Source organism: Triturus cristatus, chromosome 9, assembly GCF_964204655.1.
Source record: "Triturus cristatus chromosome 9, aTriCri1.1, whole genome shotgun sequence".
NCBI classification, from domain to species: Eukaryota; Metazoa; Chordata; class Amphibia; order Caudata; family Salamandridae; genus Triturus; species Triturus cristatus.
In genome coordinates this window covers 588881026-588902511 of record NC_140592.1, presented here as the reverse complement: position 1 = coordinate 588902511, position 21486 = coordinate 588881026, and the positions used below count along the sequence as shown (strand labels likewise).

Below are 21486 nucleotides of genomic sequence, written 5' to 3'. Positions count from 1 at the left end.
GTCATGATCGGCTTGAGAAAAATGTCCTAAAATGAGTGCCGGTGTCCACCACATACACATTAAATGGAGGGTATGTCTGGGTAAGCATACTTCACATAGGAGGGCAACTCACCTCTAGAGAGCGCAGGAAGTTAAAGCAATCTTATCTACACAGAAATGTGCTACACACAGACGTATTACGCTTGGTGGAGTGGGCTGGCGGCAGAGTTAGTTTGGTCAATCCGTGGGTTATGTAACTTTTATACTGATAAAAGGCAACATTGTTTTACGTGTAGTCTACAAAAGCGTAAGTTGTCTTCTACCTACATCAGAAGTGTTGGCATGCATACTTCCTGTTCTTTGGCTTCATTATCCAGTTTAGAATATCTGCAGGCATGCTGGATGGTTTCCCAATATATGGCAAGGATGGTGCACACTTCGTGTTGGATGCCTTGGCCACTGAGCTGTCTGACAAGTTTGTGAACTGTTTTCAGTCTTTACTAGGGTTTCACTCCAGTTAATGTATCTACGACATAACTTTAGATGTTACTAATTAAATTCTGCAGTTCTCATTACATACATTTTTCACACTTGTGAAAGTTTGAGGTGGCATTTTGATGATGTAAACATATGTGCATGCTACTCATGGGTGTACAGTAGTAGACATTTAACACAAACAGCTTAATGATCAGTTCACCACTCTTCAATATTTTACGTTGTATATTTAAGCCTTTTAGACATTTAAAAATCTCCCCAAAGATTTATATTTTTTTCTTTACTGATGTCGACAATTTGCTTCTTGGATGCATAAATGTTCTTCCTGTATTCTTTTATTACTTTTTAATAGGACATTGTAAAGTGTGGGGTTAAAGAAGGAGAAGTGGCACCCACAGTGCATAGACGGGCAAGTCCTGGCTTTCCAAGAACTTTAGAGCCCTAACTAACTGATGGTTGCAGAAACACCCCTTTAGCAGGCTCTTCAAACAAATACACAAGAGTAAATGTGAGTATCCATAATAAAATTCGTACTGCCCCATTAGTACAACATTATATGGCACATCATCATACAGAAAATAAAATGTCATGGAGCAGTCTGAAGCATGTTTGAACAAGGAGCCATGACACAGAGACAGCGCTCTTTAGAGCTGAAGCAAGGATGATACTTAAACTACGAACAATGAAACATGGCCTGAATTAAATATACTGGTTTAATAATACATAACTATTGAAGGATTTTTTCCTTAACCAATAAGAGTTTGGGATGAAGGTGGTGTTATCAACCACATAAGTGTACAATAGTATCTGGAAACTATGGTGATAGTATATTCCACAGCACCTATCATACAAGCTTTGAGCTAAGAAGTATGAGGATACCTCCAAACAAAGAGGCAAGAAATCATGACTGTCAGGTCTTTGTTAATATGAAGTAACCGGAGAACAAAGAAATTGCATACTTTGCACTCAAATTATTTCACAAGTTACCGTGATAATTTTATCCAAGTCATTTGAAATTGATACAAAACGACTGAATAAGCAACACACAGGTCTCACGACTATGAGGAATATGGGCTATGATGGATGAGAAATGACAGTTTTCAAATCCCCAGGTTTTTGTGAACATAAGATACCCGGAGTAAAAAGTAACCACATATATTGCAATTGAAATAGTAAATGAGAATGCCCTTATGATAATGAGAACCTGCAAGAACCAAAATACCACATCCCTAGGTAAGTAGGAAATCGGCGTATACAGCGAACACATACAGATGTAACTGTAAACCAATAAATACTGCGGAGATTGAGAATTATGTGATCTTGAAGGGAAATTACCTTATCACTTATACTGTAAAAAACACGTGATTGCATAACGACAGCCTCCAAGCAGCATACAAATGAAAATGTAACTTTGAGGGAACTAAACCTTGTGTGGTTTTCAAAGGGACAGGACTACATTTCCCATGAGTCCTAAGAAACACGTTACCGTAATAACTGCAGCCGACAGGAAGCGCACACGTTGAGCGTTTTGATGAAGATGATAGATCCCGGGAGGAACTCACTATGAACAGCACCAACGAATGTGAGAAGACCACAGTTTCCTGCATTGGTGCCACTGGGAAATAGCAGTATGACCAGTAAGATGAAACTTGCCGAATTGTGGTACTGAGAACTAAGGTTAGCTGAAGAGGCAGCAGTGAAGAACCCACATGGGAAAAAGTACAAAGATATAACACTCTGCAGTCTCACCGTTAAATCTAGGTGAATTTATTGGCATGCATCGCTCTCTGTTTTTTAGCTTCTATAAGTACCTTAAATACATACATCTTTCAGCAGGTGTGATCACAAAAATATCACTAAAAGGGTATTAGGTGAAGGGTCAAGGCTCTAACACACTGATTTTCATATTTATGTCCCCTCGCCTTACAGAATTTTAGGTACACAAAGACAAGTATTAACATACAAGACTATCACCAAAAAAGATTGCTCTAGCCCCGAATAAGAGCTTGCAAATCGCAGCCCACACAGAGATCGGAGCGCATCGGCAAGGAAATTGAGTATTTCGGTTGTATATACAGAATAGAACTCAAAAAACACTGTTGGGCCCTACAATACAGGCAAGTGCACATGCAGGGGGCATAATATAATAACAGATTGGACACTAATTGACTCCATGTAGTTTGAGATGTCGGGTTGCGTTGTTTTAAGCAATAGGTGGCCTACTGGAAAATCTTTGAACTTTTTAATGGCTCGAATCGAGTGAATTCATTTATTTATAATTTGTAATTTGCGTATCGTTGTTTAATATTGTGCACCCTTCCACAAAGTTACGTACAACTGTGGTAAAGGTGTGTATCATATTTGTGTTAGCTGATATTTGGTGAAAATGAATTGTATTGTGGAAATTAACACATAGGCCTGAAAATTTGAAAGACCAAATGAATTTCAATTAAGGGAACGAGATTAGACATGATTGCCATGCAGATGATAGTCAGTCAAATCGTTATCAGTCAAGTATGTTTGGCAGTAAGCCATAAAAGCATACAATAAATCTGCATACATATGTTACAGGTTAAATAACAACAAATTAGTCAATTACAGACAATAAAAACATAATAATTTCCTATAAATAACATTAAATACATGTAAAATTATATCAATGTAATAATTCAAACCTTTTTCTTATACCCATGGCTTTCTTTATAAAAATTTAAAGCTGCATAACAGACCTCTTTCGTGGGCAGTTTTTGCATAAACTCCAGTTCTAATCCTTATTGTATAACATTTGCCCTACGTATCACTGGTACAAGACAAACTGACCTTGGATAAGATAAAGTGCAAAACAATATAAAGTGGCAAGTGCTCTGGGACAATACATTATTGCATAGGCAAGGTTGTAAATCTTGGGACCAGTAACATTGCTCTGGAATGGCCACCTTAAAGTGAAGCATGCTCAACCTAAAATAAGTAAGAAGGAGATCACATGTCGGGTTCTGAACCCATAATAAATCGGGTTCAGTAAGACTAAAGGTTGCACCTTGTATATAAGCTTCTTTGGACTGCCCTTTTTGTGCCAGTTCCAATCTCTCAGCCATCTTAACTGTATGAAAATGTTGTTTCACTCTTGATTTTGCATCTATACCAGGTTTTTGTGGATCAGAAAACATTTCTTCTAGGTCAGGATATAAAACATCTTTTTAACATAGCCCAGCCAAAGTAAGTTTCCAACATTGTGTACATTTAGACAATCAAGGCTGCATGATCTTTCCAGGCCTGCTTCCGAATCAACCAACATTTGATCAACAGGAGAAATGATGCCACTCCAATCAAATCCTCTAGATATTAGAGGCCTAATTCTTCATGACAGATTAAATTTGCCGTACTTTTTGGCACCAGCCTGCAAGTAAAACCGTTTTCAATACGTTGTAATATCTCAGCTTAACAGAGACCCCAAACACCTGCACCATACAAAGCACTCAAAATATATTTGGATTTATACAAAGCAAGATGATACTCAGTTTAGGAAGTAGATCCTACTGAACATCACAACAAAAAGATACCAAACACCTGGGATTTTTTAAAGTGATTTTGTTACCCATATATTAGGGATTAAAAGATGTAAACAGGTTTTACTACTTGCTAATTTCTATTTTTATTATATTCAAATTTTATTGTTTTCGAACACGTGAAACAAATCAGCAGGTACACGGAAATCATTAAGTCAAATACATTCCTATAGTCAATGCATCCCACAATCACGAAACCCATAAGACATACACAGACATGGTATGGAATCATATTACTCAAAACCCTCCACATTACCCAACCACTATCCCCACACTCTCCGACACTTTTTGCCGCACCCCTTGGCCACATAAAAGGCTTTCTCCTGGATTGCGCACCAGTCCATCCCTCTACGCCACCTCCCCAGGTCAGGTGGATCAGGACTTTTCCAAGCCGCCGCTATGTCCCGCTTGGCCACAATCATAGCTGTATTAAAGAATAACGTTTCATTTCTGGACCCGTCCAGCCCGTCCTTGATCCCCAATAGTGAGTGACGTGGATCATGAGGAACTTCCCAACCCAATACCTCCGTAAGTTCCGCCTAGATAGACCCCCAGAATTACTCCAAACGGGAGCACGACCAAACCATGTGGAGGAAGTCAGCCGGGGCATGAGCACATCTCGCACATGACGCGTCCGAGCGCAAGCCCGCTCGGAAAAGGCACAGGGGCGTGAGATACGCAGCGTGCAAGGAGTAGAGCTGAATCAGCTTGAGTTTATTTACTCATTTCTTATGGCTAAACATCCAGTGGCAATATAGCATGATTCATAATGTTTGAATTAATACATGTGCAGAATATCCAGTTATAACAGTATCTTTCATAGGGAATATTGTTTGTCAAGCTCAGAATACCAAATGTAGTGTGCAAGTTCCATTTTTTTTAAAAATAATTGTCAAAGTGTGCTAAAATTGGCAGAGTATATAATAGTGGTATATTTGGTAGGTTATTACATTATATACTTTTTTTAAATTAACAGTTTTAATTTTTAGCATTTTTAAAGCAAGGCCTGAATTGTGCTTTGTTCTTGGTGCCATTTTTAATATGCCTAGCTTGTAGAACTTAGTGTCTTGTCTACTGTAGCTAGTCAGACACAACATTTCATCCACATTTGGGCTGTTAATTCCTTCAGACAGGAAAGTCAATTCACAGGCCAGCATTAATTAGTTAAATCTTGTAACACGATTAAATGAACTCATGATAGGCCTGCTAAATATATGTGTGAGGTCTTTAATCTGATATCTTTTCTTCTCATATCACTTCCTATGAAGTCATGGGTCGTGATGCCAGCTATTGCGATTACATTTTCTTTGATGCTATACGCTGTTTCACGCGCAGTGATGTCAGTTGCCGTGATGTCACTTGCATACTTTCTAACTTAGTTACTATCCACACTTTTGTTTTAGGACTTGTGCCCTGAACTTGTGCCTAGAACATACACTTTTACCGTAAGAGCAGCACTAAACATGGCCAAACTCCAGTACTGCAGCAGCCTCCCATAGAAAATAAGGGAGTTAGGACTTGAAATAAAATACCATAGGAAATAATGCTAAATTATTTAAAATAGTTTCAATATAAATATGAATTAATTCCAAAAAACAATATACAAATAGTACAAATGTAATATTTAAATATATAATTTTACCAGTTGTTGGTCATGTGCAGTGCTGGACTTACTGCAGAAGCGTAAGCTACTACAAAAGTGCAGTTTATGAATACCGAAAAGTAGTAACCTTACTCAAAAGTACTTTGTAGGAATCAGGCCCAAAATATGTAGGATGGTAAAAAATAGCTTCTTTCAATAAAATCTAGACTTCTAATCTTTAGAGCCTGCTTCGAAAAAAGAGATTACACTAAAACAGGTATCAATTGATTGCTTTTTTTGTAAAAAAAAATAAATAACATAGTTGGTCTGCATTTTCTAAAAAGGTGTTTCTTGCACAAACAACATAACTTAGGCCCCCAATAAAATTTACAGAGTACAAAATCAAGGGAACACTGTGTGCCATCACAAGGGCAAAAATAAGGATATATAGACCACTCACCTCTCTTAGGAAATGCCACCAACTGGTTGACAGTGTTTAACTAAAAACGTGTCAATAAAAATCAGTGTTCATAATTCATCTCAGTTTCTAAATAATATTGCAGGCCATTGGAAGCTAGCATCAGTGTTTGGGCAATGTTGGTAACTTTAGACAACTCCCTCTGCCCCCTAGTTTCCTTGCAATAAGGGCATGTAACGACACGGGCGTATCATAAAAATCTGTAACACTCAGCTTCACAAATGATTTTCCTATATAGCCTACCCAGGGTATGTGAACTGCATGATCTAAAGATCGACAGTTGCGGAACACAAATCTATTCAGGGTCGTTTCTGGTTTGGACCACACCGAGTGCCCTTATAGAAGCAGTTGCTATCTAACCTGGCCCTCCAGAGTACTACATGCGTAATTCTGCATTGCAAACTTAAATTAGAGCAGCTATGGGGACCCACCAATAGTCTTTAAAAAAGTCTGATATTTGGAAGGTCCCATTATCCCCCCACAAACATACATTTAGATGTATAGTCAGTGCATATCTATTTTAGGGGTTTCTGCCCTAGCTTTGTCGCAAAACTAAAAACAGTCCCCAAAGCCCTGACATATTGCTGTTTTCTAGTATCTCGTAAATGATCCCAATACCCTGCTATATACACTTGGATTCCCAGATAGGAGCATTTAGGGACTTTTCCAACTATACTACCATATACCAAATGGGGGGGGGGGGGTTTACAGCCCTAGGGCCAAAGATCATTGAAAAAGTTTTACTTGGAATTTGTTTTGATGTCGAGATGAACCATGAAAGTTGTAAAGCCATCAAACAGTTTGTGTAGGCTTTTTGCAGTCCGCAACAACAGCACAGCATCATCTTCATAAAGCAGAACCAGGATAGGATGGTCACCTAACTGACCTCTTTCTGTTGGATATCTTTCCAGATCATTGATGTATAACTTAAATAAATATGGTGTCAGGACACACCCTTGTCTAACTTTTCTGGAAATCTTAAAGGGTTTGCTGCATTACCCATTCAAGCCAAATTATACATTAGCCGAAACAGCTGTATACAACTGCCTAAAAAATAGTACTAAAGATTGGTCCACACCTAGATTTAACATAATTAACCATTGATCTGAATGGTTCACTCAGGCAGAGGCACTAGTGAGGTCCATAAAAGCTAGGTGCATCAACACTTGTTTAGCTACAGTATATTTGCCTTTTAAAAGTGGCAAATGTAAGCACTTTTCTGTGTGCCCAATCCTTTCGTAACACCATATTGGACATCTATCAGGACCAAATTCTATCTGGACCAAATTCTCGCCCATCCAGCTTTATTCTTCAGCTCAGCCTACTCTTCGATGTGTCCAGTATGTAAATGGGAGACATTTTTTAGGACAATAACATAAGGTGTCATCTCAGGAGGTAACTGCAAGGTCAAAGCTGTTCTCTTATAAGATTTATCTGCCATCTGGATTGCCATTTTTCAAACTCAGTGGCCATGGATCTAGGCCTAGGGGATTAAACTGGGGGTCCATAATATTACTTGCACCATTGGCTCTAAATTCCTTTTAATCCTTTTTATATGTATCCCGTACTGTCAAGTCAGGTTTCTCCTTGGTTATGTCGCTGGGGTTGGGACGAACCACGTGAGTAGACCATCTTAATTTGTTAACAGGGTCCATCAAGGACGATAAAGTAAAATCAAGATCCTGCAACATACTACAAACGGTATCCAGCATACTCTTAGTAACACTCTCGATCCGATGTACTCTCTGGGATGTTGGGGCCATCTGGGTAGCAGTCGGTGGGTCTAAGATAGTTATCATTTCCTCGGGTGATAGGTCAGCGGAGCTGTTTCCTTCTAAGGCGCTAGCCACTATAGTGCCTTCCATACCCTGATTAGGCTCATTATACTCATTACTAACATCCTGAATCAAATTAGCTAAGGAAGTGTGACAATTAGTATTTAGGGGGGTTAGAGCAACAATTTCAGGTCGCCCCAGTGACTTCCTACGCTCCTGGTTTATCTTATCGACCATTTTCACAAGGTAATTATCCATGGTCGATTTTGCCGACGTCGGTTTAACTTTGGACATGGACATAGATTAAACTGGTACAACCCTGTAACAGAAACTACAAATAGCGAGTACTTATCAGCCCTTGTATGTACACTGATTCCTACTATATTATCGGATTTAAACAGAATAATGGATTCTCCGACAAACTATTACCGAATGACAGATCAGAGGAGGCGGAGCCCCCACCTGCCCCCTCCTGTCCCAGACTGTCACAGACTGTCCGCCCTTTGTCCGGGCTTCGTCCGGGGCGTCCCGCGGCGCGTCCCGCGCTGCGGTACCAGTTGATATTTAAGGAATACAGGGGCCAATAGGCGGGAGGGAGTGCCGCGACTCAGGTGCAAGCAATCACGCACGGGCTCCTGGGAACTGGAGTCCGTCCAGCAGCCCCTTTCACCCTCGGCAGCGTCACAGCGGTCACAGCGGTTCCAGGCTCAGCCTTTCAGGTAAGACAGTCTCCAAAGTTCCAATACCCCCAACAGCGATGCGGGACCCGCGCCAGCGGGTTCCGCGAGCTTATTTAAATGACTGTGGGCGGGGGGGAGTGCCGCGACTCAGGTGCAAGCAATCACGCACGGGCTCCTGGGAACTGGAGTCCGTCCAGCAGCCCCTTTCACCCTCGGCAGCGTCACAGCGGTTACAGCGGTTCCAGGCTCAGCCTTTCAGGTAAGACAGTCTCCAAAGTTCCAATACCCCCAACAGCGATGCGGGACCCGCGCCAACGGGTTCCGCGAGCTTATTTAAATGACTGTGGGCAGGGGGGAGTGCCGCGACTCAGGTGCAAGCAATCACGCACGGGCTCCTGGGAACTGGAGTCCGTCCAGCAGCCCCTTTCACCCTCGGCAGCGTCACAGCGGTTCCAGGCTCAGCTTTTCAGGTAAGACAGTCTCCAAAGTTCCAATACCCCCAACAGCGATGCGGGCTGGTAGTCATTTTGTGTACTTCACACGACCAAGCACCAGAATTCAGCCTCCCGCAGTGTGGGGCACCAACACACTCTATAAAGCACCAAGCCCCTCCTCCAAGGTCACTTTAGGGGGTGAAGGGCTGGTAGTCATCTTGTGTACTTCACACATTCCAGCAGTAGAAAACACATAGCTGCAATTCATGGGTTTAGATTCTTATTGATTTTTTCTTTTTCTCAATCTTTTGTTATTATTCCAAGTTTGCAGAAAAGGATTCCTTTGGATACTAATAAAGTCTTGTTAGCACAGACCAGCCAATCACAGCATTACGTTTTAAATCCTGACATGTGTATCTCTTCCCCTTTAATGACTAAAAGTATTGACGATATGTGACAACTACATCTTATAACCCTCATTGTCTTTTGTAACATTTGCAGTACATTGAATTACACACTAATATGAATTATTGTCTGTGTGTGATGTAAAGCTCCCTACACCCAGCATTAGGTTGAGTAGCACAACAAAGAATTAAATAAAAAATAAATTAGTAAGTGCCATTTAAATAATTATTCTCGATATTACTCATACACACAGATACAACAGATGTTCTTACAGTGCATGCACATCTCTTTCATAGGGTTTTGAACAAAGCTAAAAACCTGCCTCCAAATTGAAGTTTCTCTAATGTACTCATGAAGTGATAAGCTGTGTGCCTTTGTTTCCTTCCATTGTATAGGGTTAGGCTCCAGATGGCTCCCAACCGGAATAATACCTGAATAAAAGAAGGGCAGATGGCTGAAGACCGAGCTGGAAGTAAAACTAAGAAAGTGGCCTCGCCGTTTGCAGTATTGCTGCTTCAAACAGAAAGTAGATAACGTGCAGGCGCTGCTGAATTGTGCCTCCGTATCGAAAAAATTACACCAAGACAAATTCAGCAGTGGCGGCTTCTCCGCTAAAGCGGAGGAGCGTCACCCCACTGCTCTGTGAGCAGTAGTTAAAGAAAACTAAAATGATAATAACGCTATTAACTAGCGTTATTATCATTTTAGTTTTCCTTTCCTGTTGCGGGCGGGGCAGGACTGCCAGAGCTGGGCAGGGGAGGAGTGGTTTGCCCGCTCCAAGCTGCGCAATGACGTTTGACCGGCTAAACTGTCATGCGCACTTTGTATGTTCTGCACCCAGGCTGCACAGCATGGGTGCAGAACATGCCCCAGGCTCCCATTCCCTGCCTGAGCGCCGATCCACAGAGCTCAGACCAATCACAGCGCTGCATTGCAGTGTTGTGATTGGCTAGGGAAGTCAGAAGCCTGGGTGCTTCCTGTTCCTGCTTTCAGGAGCGAGAGGCGGCAGCGAGCAGACTGAGAGCAGCAGCTGGCTGGCCTGAAGGTAAGTGTTTTTTTCATTTACAACCCTCCTCATCCCCGGCCCACCTCACCACCCCCAGTAAATAGCGGCCGCCACTGAAATTCAGCACATTTCACTAGAGCTCTATTCATCCCTGCACTGCACTGACTTGAACTAAAAAATCGGTCGTTTTTCGCATGAAGCTCACTATAGTCTGCAGTGTTGGACATACAAACATGAAAATCCTCCTTGCTTCCATCTATCCTAGAGTTTTCTATAAGAGGTGAGTGAGTCAGCAAATTAATAGTGAGAGCCTTTATGAGGCTGAACACGAGCTGATCCATCAACATATTTAGAATTTAAATCATCCAACACATGCAATAAATATTTTTTTTATTTTTGTTTTATTATCTGTAGTTTTTATCTGTCACAAACTCAGCCGGATTATGTAATTGTGTTGAGTAGCAATTATTAGAAGTGATCAGAGGAGCAACAAGGCTCAAGCATTTGGGGTGAGGGTGCTATTGTTCAGCAGTAGGGGAGAAGATACCAGAGCTGAGTCAAAATTGTTAGTGGAGGGCTCTGTTTGCTGTTCTGGTGCAAAGCATAAGGTAGGAGGTTTTCCTTCTGGTCTACATGTGGCAAATAGTTCTTTTAAAGCACACCAGGTCAGCAAAATGTCTCTCAGCTTTACAGGGTTTAATAGAATTTACAGGGGTTTGGGGAGTTCTCCACCAAGGAATGTTATCCAAATTAATTAAATATGTTCTGTTGAATACATACTGAGACCAGTGGACCTAGTACAATGCTGAATAACAAATTCTAATTTATGGAATATCGTACTTGAAATGAGCTGAGACAGTTGTAACAATCTTATAGGACTTAAGGAAAAACCTTTTAAAAGATAGCATCTTTACCCAATATGAAGTTTTGGAAAACTGGCCGCGGTCCGTGCAGGTAACAGCAGTGGGGCCGCGTTGTGCGGGGGGGATGTTGAAGGTCGATGCAGTGGGAAACTTAATTTTCCCTCTGCATCGTCCCTCGAACTCCCCCCCCCCCACCCCACGCAACCCCACCGCTGTTACCTGCGCGGACCGCGGCTGGTGGCAAGTCATTGACTGTAGGTACATTTCTTTTATTACTTCTCTTCGTATGTTGCATTTACCAACACAGAGCACTTCCATGCTATATGCAGACTAGATAAATGAACTTTATTGGATGATTACTTCAAACCATTACTAAGGTACTAAAAAAACGACAAGCTAAACATCATGTGCAGGGGAAAAGACAATAAAAAGTTTGTTAATTCACAGTTTTTAAAAAGTTAAAAAAGACTCTGGATTATAAGTACAGTGCTTATCAAATGCTGGGTTATTTACTGCTGGGGGTGGGGTGCGATAGAGTGTTGTCCGGCCTGTGGGGTGTAATGTCTGACAACTTGTCCTTTAGCAACGTGTGCACCAGCTGTATACATTTTCAGAATCTAGCCGTCTGTCACCATATCCAAGGAAAATAGAAGGTTTTGGGAATCCATGACAGATCGTATGCCTTGGTGTCAGAAGATTGGCCTCAGGAGCAAACGACAGGCTGGGCAGTAGCATAGCAGGTGAGCCAGCAATTAGTTTCTGTAGTCACACAGCCTACAGCGTACAATGTTTTCAAGCGATTTCCAGCCAGCATTCACTTCTCTTATTGGACGGGGCACCAACCATACCCATAGATCAGTCACATTTACCCAGTGCTTGTTGCAAGTGCAAATGTCTGGTCTGGGTTATGTAAGGTCTTATTAGGGAGGCATGTGTGCCCCTTTCCAGTAAGTTCTTGATATCCGTTTTTTAGGTCTCGCTGAGTCAGTGCGCATGCGCTACTCGGAGAGACTTTAGTAAAGGCTTTAAAAAATGCTACCACGGGCTATAGCTTGTAGTGCATGTGCGCGAGCGCGCACTTCAGCAGAGGCACCATATGGCGTGATTACTGCTGCGCGCTCACCACTCGCGCACATGCACTGCAAGCTGTGGCCGGCGGTAGCATTTGTAGCTTGCTAATCGCGGCACCGGTGCTTTACTTTTAACATTAAAAGTAAAGCGCGGGTGCCGCGATTATAGCAAAAGTAAAGAAATAGATGTTTGTTTCTATTTCTTTACTTTTGCTATAATCGCGGCACCCGCGCTTTACTTTTAATGTTAAAAGTAAAGCACCGGTGCTGCGATTAGAAAGAAAACAAGCATTGGCATAGTCAATAGGTCTCGTCTTTGGGACCTTATAAGTGTTTAGCCATGCAATGTAGGATGGGTTAGCCACTCCCTATTTACAACACTAAGTTAGCGTAACCGAGACAACTGTTAGAAAGCCAGCTTGCCGATTCTGCTGCTTTGCACGCGACACTGTTGTTATATGTTATTCATTTTAGAAATGCTGACTCGACTTTGCCTTAAAGGATAACAGTTTGTTGTTTAACATTCTTAACAGTGTGCTGCGACCTTCGTCTGTACATCATGTAAAGAACAAGTCTAGGACACTAGACGGTGCAGAGTGTTGTGTTCAGATTGATCGTACCACTTTTTAGACATATCATACATGCAGCTGCCAATATCTGAAGGACAAGTGCTTTTAATATTGCAGGACAGAATGTTTTAGATTCATTCGAACAGAAGAGCTGATGCATGAGAGAGCCCAGCTGATCCTGTGATGTGATTCTACTAAGCTGATCTATACGGTATGGGGTCCCCCCTGTTAGCCTAAGAGACCTTCTATTAGTATAATAAACCTATTAGTTACTAGAGAAAGGAGTGTGGCTGTTTACCACTGTCATTATTATTATGATTGCTCCTTTCATTGTGTATGGTATTGTAACAATGCTGATGGTTCTGACCTTAACCATTTGTCTGCTAGTGTTAGCCAAAGTACTGCATCTTAGGACGCGAGGTTTATAAAATATACTCTTTAAACTTTACTGTGTCTGTATTATTCTGTTGTGGACTGCTAAATAAGTACAAACAGGTATTTCGGATTCCCACCACTCCTGAGAAATATCTAAGTCACATGTTCTGGGTTGTCTATACATTGGGACCGCCTAGCTAGATCTAGGCTAACGAATGGGACACTAAGCTAGTCGGATATGGGGTTCTTGGTTCTGAGGGGAGTTTCTGGTACACCACAATTCTCTGAGGTCCTGGTTTCCTGCGCATAGTTCTGTGCATAAGCAGAATCCCTGCAACAGCAACAGTTGCAGAACTAAATACTTACAAGGTCCCAAAAGCGAGACCTATTGGCTGTGCCAATGCTTGTTGTGAGTAGCAATTCAGTTGCTTTTTGATGGCCAAGTAGGAGGTGTTTTGAGGTCAATTTTTTACCGCTAGTTGAAGCTTCTCCACCGTATATTTAGATAACTATGCCATGACTAGCTCTCTGTTACAAAAATAGTTTTTAAGTCTGGGACCTCTTCATGTAATTTGTATTCGGCGTCCATTGGAGTGAGGCCTGATGCCCACAACTGGGGGTCTTCTCTAAATAAGGATCTGGGCAGGCCGTTGGGCCCTGGAGCCTCGTCCTTCCAAATATTCTTTAGGACCTTGATTATCACTTGATCATCTGGGGTTAGATGTTCCACCTCAGTAGACAGTGTCACTTTGTCCTCGTCCATTGCCTTATGTGGGAGGGTGGTGAGGTAAGTTTTTGGCCCAGCAAATTATTGGATCGCTGCATAAAGGGGCGTAATGTGGCCCATCCATTTTTCTGCTAGTACAAAGTTGCCCCTTTTGCTCTTGCCATGTCATACAATGTTTACATAATGACAGAATTGTTGGGGTTTGTTACTTGCTAGCCCTTTTTGAGATAGCTTTCTTAATGCCCTCTCTTTACAATATATACGTTGACTGGACTTTAAGTTTATCAAGTGTGATAATTGTTTCTTTTATACTTTATTCTGAATTGTAATCGCTCTCCCATCCCATGGAATTAACCTTGCCTTTTCACTATGAATACCTCAGGACATTCAAGTTTACATAGAGAATAACTTGATGATGTAACTAAACAGTAACTTGGGACATGGAAAGGAAATGGCGTGCAATAGAAGTGCACTCCGAAAGCTGTTCAGTAGATTACTGAATAGTGGTGGCCCGTAATGTGCAGCATTATGTGCATGACTCAGAAGCTTGAATCCCAATGATTGGGGCCACCAAGAAGCATCCCAAATTAAGTGGGCTCCTCCAAAGAACAGGATCTCTGATTTGTCCGCATTCAATATCAGGCAGGGTTCCGACATCTAGGTTGCCATCTCTGAGAGACAGTTGTTCAGCTTTATCCTGGTGGACCTCATGCCTTTCTTCAAGAGCTATCATCAGTTGTGTATCGTCAGTGTAGAAGCAAATACTGAATCCCCATTTCTCACCGATTTTAGCCAGGGATGAAACATAGGCGTTAAAGAGTGTGGGGCTCAGGGATGCTCCCTGCGGGACACCATAGCGGATGGATTTTGGGTTTGAAGAAAACGCGCCCATTTGTACGGTTTGCTTTCTATTGCTCAAAAAGGAGCTGAGCCACCGAAGGGCTTTGGCATGTGTACCTTTGTCATGTAGGATTTTTAGCAGCAGTCCATGTGAGACCGTGTCGAACGCTGCCAACAGGTCCAATAGGATCAATCCCCTGATCAATTAAAGATCTTATGTTGTCAAGGAGCGAATCTAACATGACAGAATAAGAATGAAGCTTTTTTTAACTGAAATAACTAAGGTGTAGAAAGGAGGCACAAAAGTACATAAAACAGCTTTTGCAAAAGAAAAAATAACAGCGCTCAAAGCAGATCGCACATCGTGCAAAAGCACCTGTTTATAAAGAAAATAGCATTGCACACACCAGTTTTACAAATGTTCCTGCGAGCACTTCAAGCCAAATGATGATATAACACACAGTTTTTAATACACAGCATCTGACGAGAAGATAGGAGCAGAACTGCATTGAGCTTCCTGATTAAGGGGTGTAACTGGCCTTCCAAGAAATAGACTCAGACAAGACAGATAAAACAGAAAGGAAGCTTGGAAAAAAGGGCCCAGTAAGGGGAGGGGTTTCGGGGGGAGGTGGGTGGACCTGTATAGAGATTAGGCGAAGACATAATATGTAATAAGCAAGTAGTTTATTAGTCAAGCCCCAGGCACGTCCTATTGAAGTGCTGGCTAAGTGATAACTGACCAAACGGACATGGGTAACTGTCAGGAGTGGAATGTGGGGATGGGGTGACAGGAGAATACCAATGGGGAGGGATGGAATGTGATGTGTCACAATACATGAGAGAATGGTGCTGCGTGACGTAGATACAACACATCTTCCTCCTTTATAATTGAGTTACGAACAAGGAGGAGGAGATGAGGATAAACAGAACTACATATATGTTACAAAGTCATTATATTTTTTTGGTTTGACAATGGGCCTACCAAACCTGCTTGTGACAATGGGTAGGCCTTCGGAATTACTCAACAACATATTGGCAGAGGAGTCACATCCATGGTCAAACCTGAGATTTGACGCTGTGTCATTTTGAGAAGTGTTTTCATGTACATCTGCATTGCTATTATTATTTACATTTCCAGTCTCATTCAACATGGTGCCAAGTTCTATCTCACCAAAACCAAAGTCTAATCACACATCCTTATTGCTTTCACAATTTTCATTAACTCTAGTAGGATTAGTTCTGTCTGTACATTTTGCTATCTTATTCATGTGCCAGACCTTTCCGTCACTGAGTCTGACAGAATTTTGGTAGATTTCACTCATTTGTAATGCACACGAGAATTTGCATTCACCCTTCTTTGTTTTCCTTTCCAGGCATACCTTGACAAACTCTCCACATTTGTAGGGCAAACGTTTTGTACCATGTTTCCTGTCATACCATTCTTTGTAACTTTCTTGTGTTGAGGCAATTTTCTTTCTAACCGATTCAGGTGACTATTCCACTTGTCTTGAAACAGACATCCAAATTAGATCTTTGCTCATGGCTTGTCTGCCTCTCATCATGACAAAAGGAATGTTACCAGTCATAGAACTGGGAGTAAGCCTGTATTTCCATATTAATTTATGTAACTCATTCTCCCACTGCACATTGTTTTTCGTGGACAATTGTATGCAACCCTTGATCATCCTGTTAAAGCGCTCATCAAAAAGTCCATTGCCTTCAAGGTGATAAAGTGACGTGGTATTGTGCTTAATGCAGTTGCGAAGGAAGAATTTCACTGCCTTAGGACTAAGAATTGTGCCTGAACACCTAATTTCTTGGTGAGGAGCCCAGAAGTCTTGACCGGAGGTCGTGGGGACCTTAACACACATAAGCGTCTTGTTGCTGGTGAGTGGAATCACAGGTTGCAGGATCCAGCATGGCCCGCTTTGTCGATCGTGCCGTACATCTCTCGTGCAACAAGCCAAAGTCGACTGCATGCTTACTGGTTGCAGTTTGATCACAGGTGGCGGCCCTCAGAGGTGGGGGTGTAACTATAGTAGTGCATCATTCTACCTTGTGGGCTATTGCTGAACTTGCACCGGTGCGTGTGACCAGAACTGTCTGGTGCGACCAATATCAATGTGCACTGGACGTTGTGCCTCATTCCAGGGAGGTACAGAAATTGCAACTCTTCATTGTGTTTGACTGGAGTAGTCTGGTATGACCTATATCAATGTGCACCAGATATTGTGCCTCATTTCTGGGGAAGAAAAGAAATTGCAACTTTTTGTTGTGTGTGACCGGCTAGGTCTGGTGCAACTCGTATCATCGCACACCAGACATTGTGCCGGGATTGACTGGGTTCGACTCTGATCGACGTGTTACTGCCTCCTTCTTCCAAGAGGCTCCCCTGCTTAATTCTCCATTCATCGATTGTTCCCTTTTTGGCCTTCAGTGTGGTGGACAAACTGCCCTCTCCTCACCTTGCCTTTCCCGACAACAGGGTGTTGAGAGGTATTACCTGGCTTGGGCCTGGGTGGTGAGAGTGACTGACTGGGCTGGAGGAACGCTTCAGAAACTATGGGAAGCAGGTCAAGAGACTGCGTGGCACCCCTGTGCTTCGAAGATTTAGGCTGGTGCCGGAAGGCCCTTGTGGACCCCTTTGCATTGACCATCTATTGCCCTCAGCCCGTTTCTGCTCCGCATCCTGTGGGTGAATTCTCGAGTGGCTGCCAAACCCCCTTTGACAACTGCCTCCTAATTAGTCCTGCTACCTATTCCCCACCTGCTTCCCTGGGACCCTGACTAAGAATTACTTTGTCCGAGTGCGGCCTAGTGCCCTGGAGGGGGGTATCTCCAATCGGTGTGTGTAGGATAGTCAGATTAGTTGGAGGGCAGAAGAAGGCATGGGGACGCGGTGTCTGCAGTGTGTTATCAATTGACCCGCTGGGTAGCAGTGCACCGCATTAAGGTTCTGAGTGCATATGTGTGAGAGCGTGTTCTGTACAGACCTACCTGATATCCGTGGCACTGCATGTTGGTGTGGAGTAAGTGTGTGTTTGTGAGTGACTGTCTGTGGGCCGCCTGTGATTCAAGACACTGCCCGGCAGTGTTGCCTTACATATTGATTTCTTGCCAGAAGAGCATCACGTTTGACATTGGTTTTACCTGTGTGGCCTGGGACTGTGGTGCTGCTAAAAAGTGGTATAATTCTGTGTATGTGCATATTTCTGATATCGTTGTGACCCGGGGTGCACCCTCTAACTGTGTGGTATTGAATTATAAGAATTACTAGGGTGGGCCTGGGGTTGACAACATGTTGTACTGCATAAGGGTGGTGGGGGTGTAGATTAGGAACTTTCTCAAGTGTATATAGCTGATGTCATTTGAACATGGTTGGGCCTAGTACTGCTAGTAATCATTCTAAATGTTTTACTGCTAAAACTATATTGCACACAGATGATAATGTGTGCGCATTGGGGTTCAGTGAATATTAATCATCTGTGCATCACCAAGTAAAGTGTCTTGATTTATTTTGATCCTATTAAAATCTTTGCTTCCATTACACTTCAGAATTACACACAAATGTGCTAAATGTTTGCTTTCCTAACTGCGGAATGTGAACAGTTCATTTACAGATATTTATATTTTATTGTGTGTTACAAATAAATGACATCCTGCAGCCTTTCCCTTCACGCTGTCTGTACCCCAGCAAGATTGTCACATAATTCAGTTTACTTTTCTTTTGCCGACTGTAAAGTGAGCGGAGTTTGTAAACAGCAATCCCCATTTTAAAAAAGCAGCAGTTTGTCAAAAGACATAGCCTGATATTTGACCTCTGTCTTTGAAGTGCAGCAACTGTGACAAGATAGATACAAAATTTAAAGTCATCTTTATTTATATTTATTGATTGGACTTTCACGACCCAACCAAAAATCAGCTTACGACCCACCAGTGGGTCACAACCACAGTTTGGGAAACAGTGCCTTAAATAGTATGTCAGTGTCTTTCATCCATTTCCATTATAGAGCTGTAATTGCAACATATCGCAGGTGGGTGGTGTTCTGTTTGTGTGTATGAGGCCTCTAGTGGACCTCGGCAGACTCCTTACACGTATTATGTAATCTGGTGTGTTTTGAATGTAGCTTCGTACCAATAAGCCACACCCAATCCCTGCACTCCCACCTGGGAGGCAAATAACAAAATGCAAAGACTCTATCACTTTTAGAATAAGGCTTGGGGTTTATTACATAATACTCTCTAAACAAAGGCTATCTCAGATAACAAATACATAAGATTCAAATATATGTAGCAAACATAATCTAAAGGCATGAATCAATAACTGAGCAAACTATAATACTGATTAATAAACAAGCAATAACTGAGATAAGATAAGGTACACTGGACGTCCTGCAAGAGATCAGAAAGATATACATATATAGAGAGCAGAGGAGTACTCTGGATGTGCACCTCCCACACCACAAAGAAACCACCTCCAAGAATCAAAGAACCACACAACTCAATACATCACCTGGTGCATACACTGCCCACTTCTGACTGGGGGAATTACAGCCGGGGATCAGAGCTCAGCAAGCCAGGGTTCAATCCGAGATAGACACGTCTGCCCTCGCTCGGAATCCAAACTCCCCGTTTCTCAGCCTGCAACCCTCAGCTATAAACACACTAGAAGATTCGTGAAAGACCTCCTCCCACCGCCAGAGGAATTTTACCAGAACTGGCCAAGTTCCAAGCAAGCATCTCCATGGCAGTAAGGAGCTCTCAAGTCTCTTCCTCCATTCACACTTCTTCCAGCCTCTGTCTTGACGAAGCTCTCACAAGGCCTTCCACAGTACACTAAACAAAAACAATCGCTCAGGAAAACACCAAGACCTTGAATGTGAATAACCCAAACAACTTGCAAGCACAGCTGTGCACACAGCAGCAAGGCAGAGTCAGACATGAGGCCCTGTCAAAGGCAATAGTCCACACCTATAATTCTCATCCACACAACTTACAAGCACCACTGTGCACACAGAAAAGTTTGAAGCAAGGTAAAGTCAGAAGGTAGAATGACATTAGACCACGTCAAAGCCAATAGGTCAAAGTCATAATTCACCTAACCCAAATAACATTATACACTTAATCCCTCAGTATACAACATTGAGCACATGTGTGCACCACCACCCACAAGACTGCACCTCAACATCCCATACCTTCTATTCTTGGAAAGACTATTCCACTAAAAGACAGAATAAAAGCAGGCATATGCAAACCTATCCTACATTAAGGCTAAGGTAACATAACACACTTAAGTCAGTACAAAATGGTGGTGGTTGAGGGTCATCATAGGGTGTCAGCCCACAAAAATGGCTGATTCACTACACTGGTGGGTGTGGTTAATAAAGTTTGTGACACAGTGCGTTCAGTTAACGGGTGCATGCTGAAGAATAAAGATGTCCCTGATACTTCGCCGTGGTCCAGCAAACTTCTCGTGCGAGCCACGTGGGCCCCAAGAAGCTGTCTACATTGGCATATGTGGCGTCAAAGTGTAACTCCAACTTGTGTGAGGTCCTTGAAGAAGGTGAAGGCCCTACAAAGAAGCACAGTCAGCAAGCCTGCCAAAAATCTACTGGGAAGGCTGAAAGAAGAGATACTGCACCACAGCAACACGGAGCCAGCACCGATACAAAGCAGAATCACTAAAGCCAGTGACAACCAGGAACGAAGAAGCGCTAAAGGCAGCCAAAGCCAGGGGCTGGAAAGTGCTAAAGGCAAAGACGACCAGACACAGAGAAACACTAAAAGCAGAGACAACCAGTTACAGAAAGTGCAACCATGAAAAGCGGCACCTTACCTCCAATTGAAACTTGGCCAGGGGCCGGCGTGTTCAAAGTAGCCTGTGGCATCTACAACAACCCAAGCATTAGCACAAGGGTTGTGTTTACGAAGCCATTGGTCCCCGCAGAGGCAACCACAGAGGTGACTGGTGGCACTCAGCACAACTCAAAAGACCTTCAAGCTTTGAAGCTCTCTGATGGCTGTTGAAAAGAGCGCCAAATATGCTGTTGCCGTGTTCCTGAAATTACCACCTTCATTCGATACCACCAAGAAGCAGAATATTGGCGCCAATTGGACTGCCTGGATTGAAACATTCGATAACTTCATAGATGCTATAGCAGCAGATGACAAAAACATCATCAAATACTTAAAGAACCTTGCAGGTGAAAGAGCACAAGAAGTGATAAAGAAGATATCACAGGATGATAAAGTATCATACCATCAAATCAAGAAGACGTTGAAAGCCAAGTTCAATCCAAGCCAAATGTCAACTATGAAAGGTGCATTTTCAACCAAGCAAGACAGCAACATGGTGAGGGTGAGACAATGGATGAGTTTGTTGAGACTTGATACACTCATAAAGCGCTGCAAGTTCAGTGAATTTAATGATGAAGAAGCCATGCATCTTAGAGTTATCAATGGTTGCCTCTCCCATTCATTCCGATGACGCAAGCTGCGAGAAACGCTCAGTTTGGAGAAAGTGTTCATGGCTGCAAGAGTGGAAGTTCTAAGTAGAATGTGCTCTGGGAATATTATAAATAAATCTAGTTTACGCAAAATTCCTACACGGACAACACCACCACTCATAAATCCATTATTCCA

General features: G+C 42.5%; 1 protein-coding gene across 1 annotated transcript in view; it reads right to left on the bottom strand.

Annotated features, from left to right (window-relative positions):
• ZC3H4 (zinc finger CCCH-type containing 4) overlaps nt 1-19475 on the bottom strand; it is a 184215-nt gene extending 164740 nt beyond the window's left edge. The window contains exon 1 of the mRNA XM_085625634.1: nt 19358-19475. The gene's annotated coding sequence lies outside the window, so the exon portion shown is untranslated. The remainder of the gene's footprint in view (nt 1-19357) is intronic.
• Nucleotides 19476-21486: the final 2011 nt, after the last annotated feature.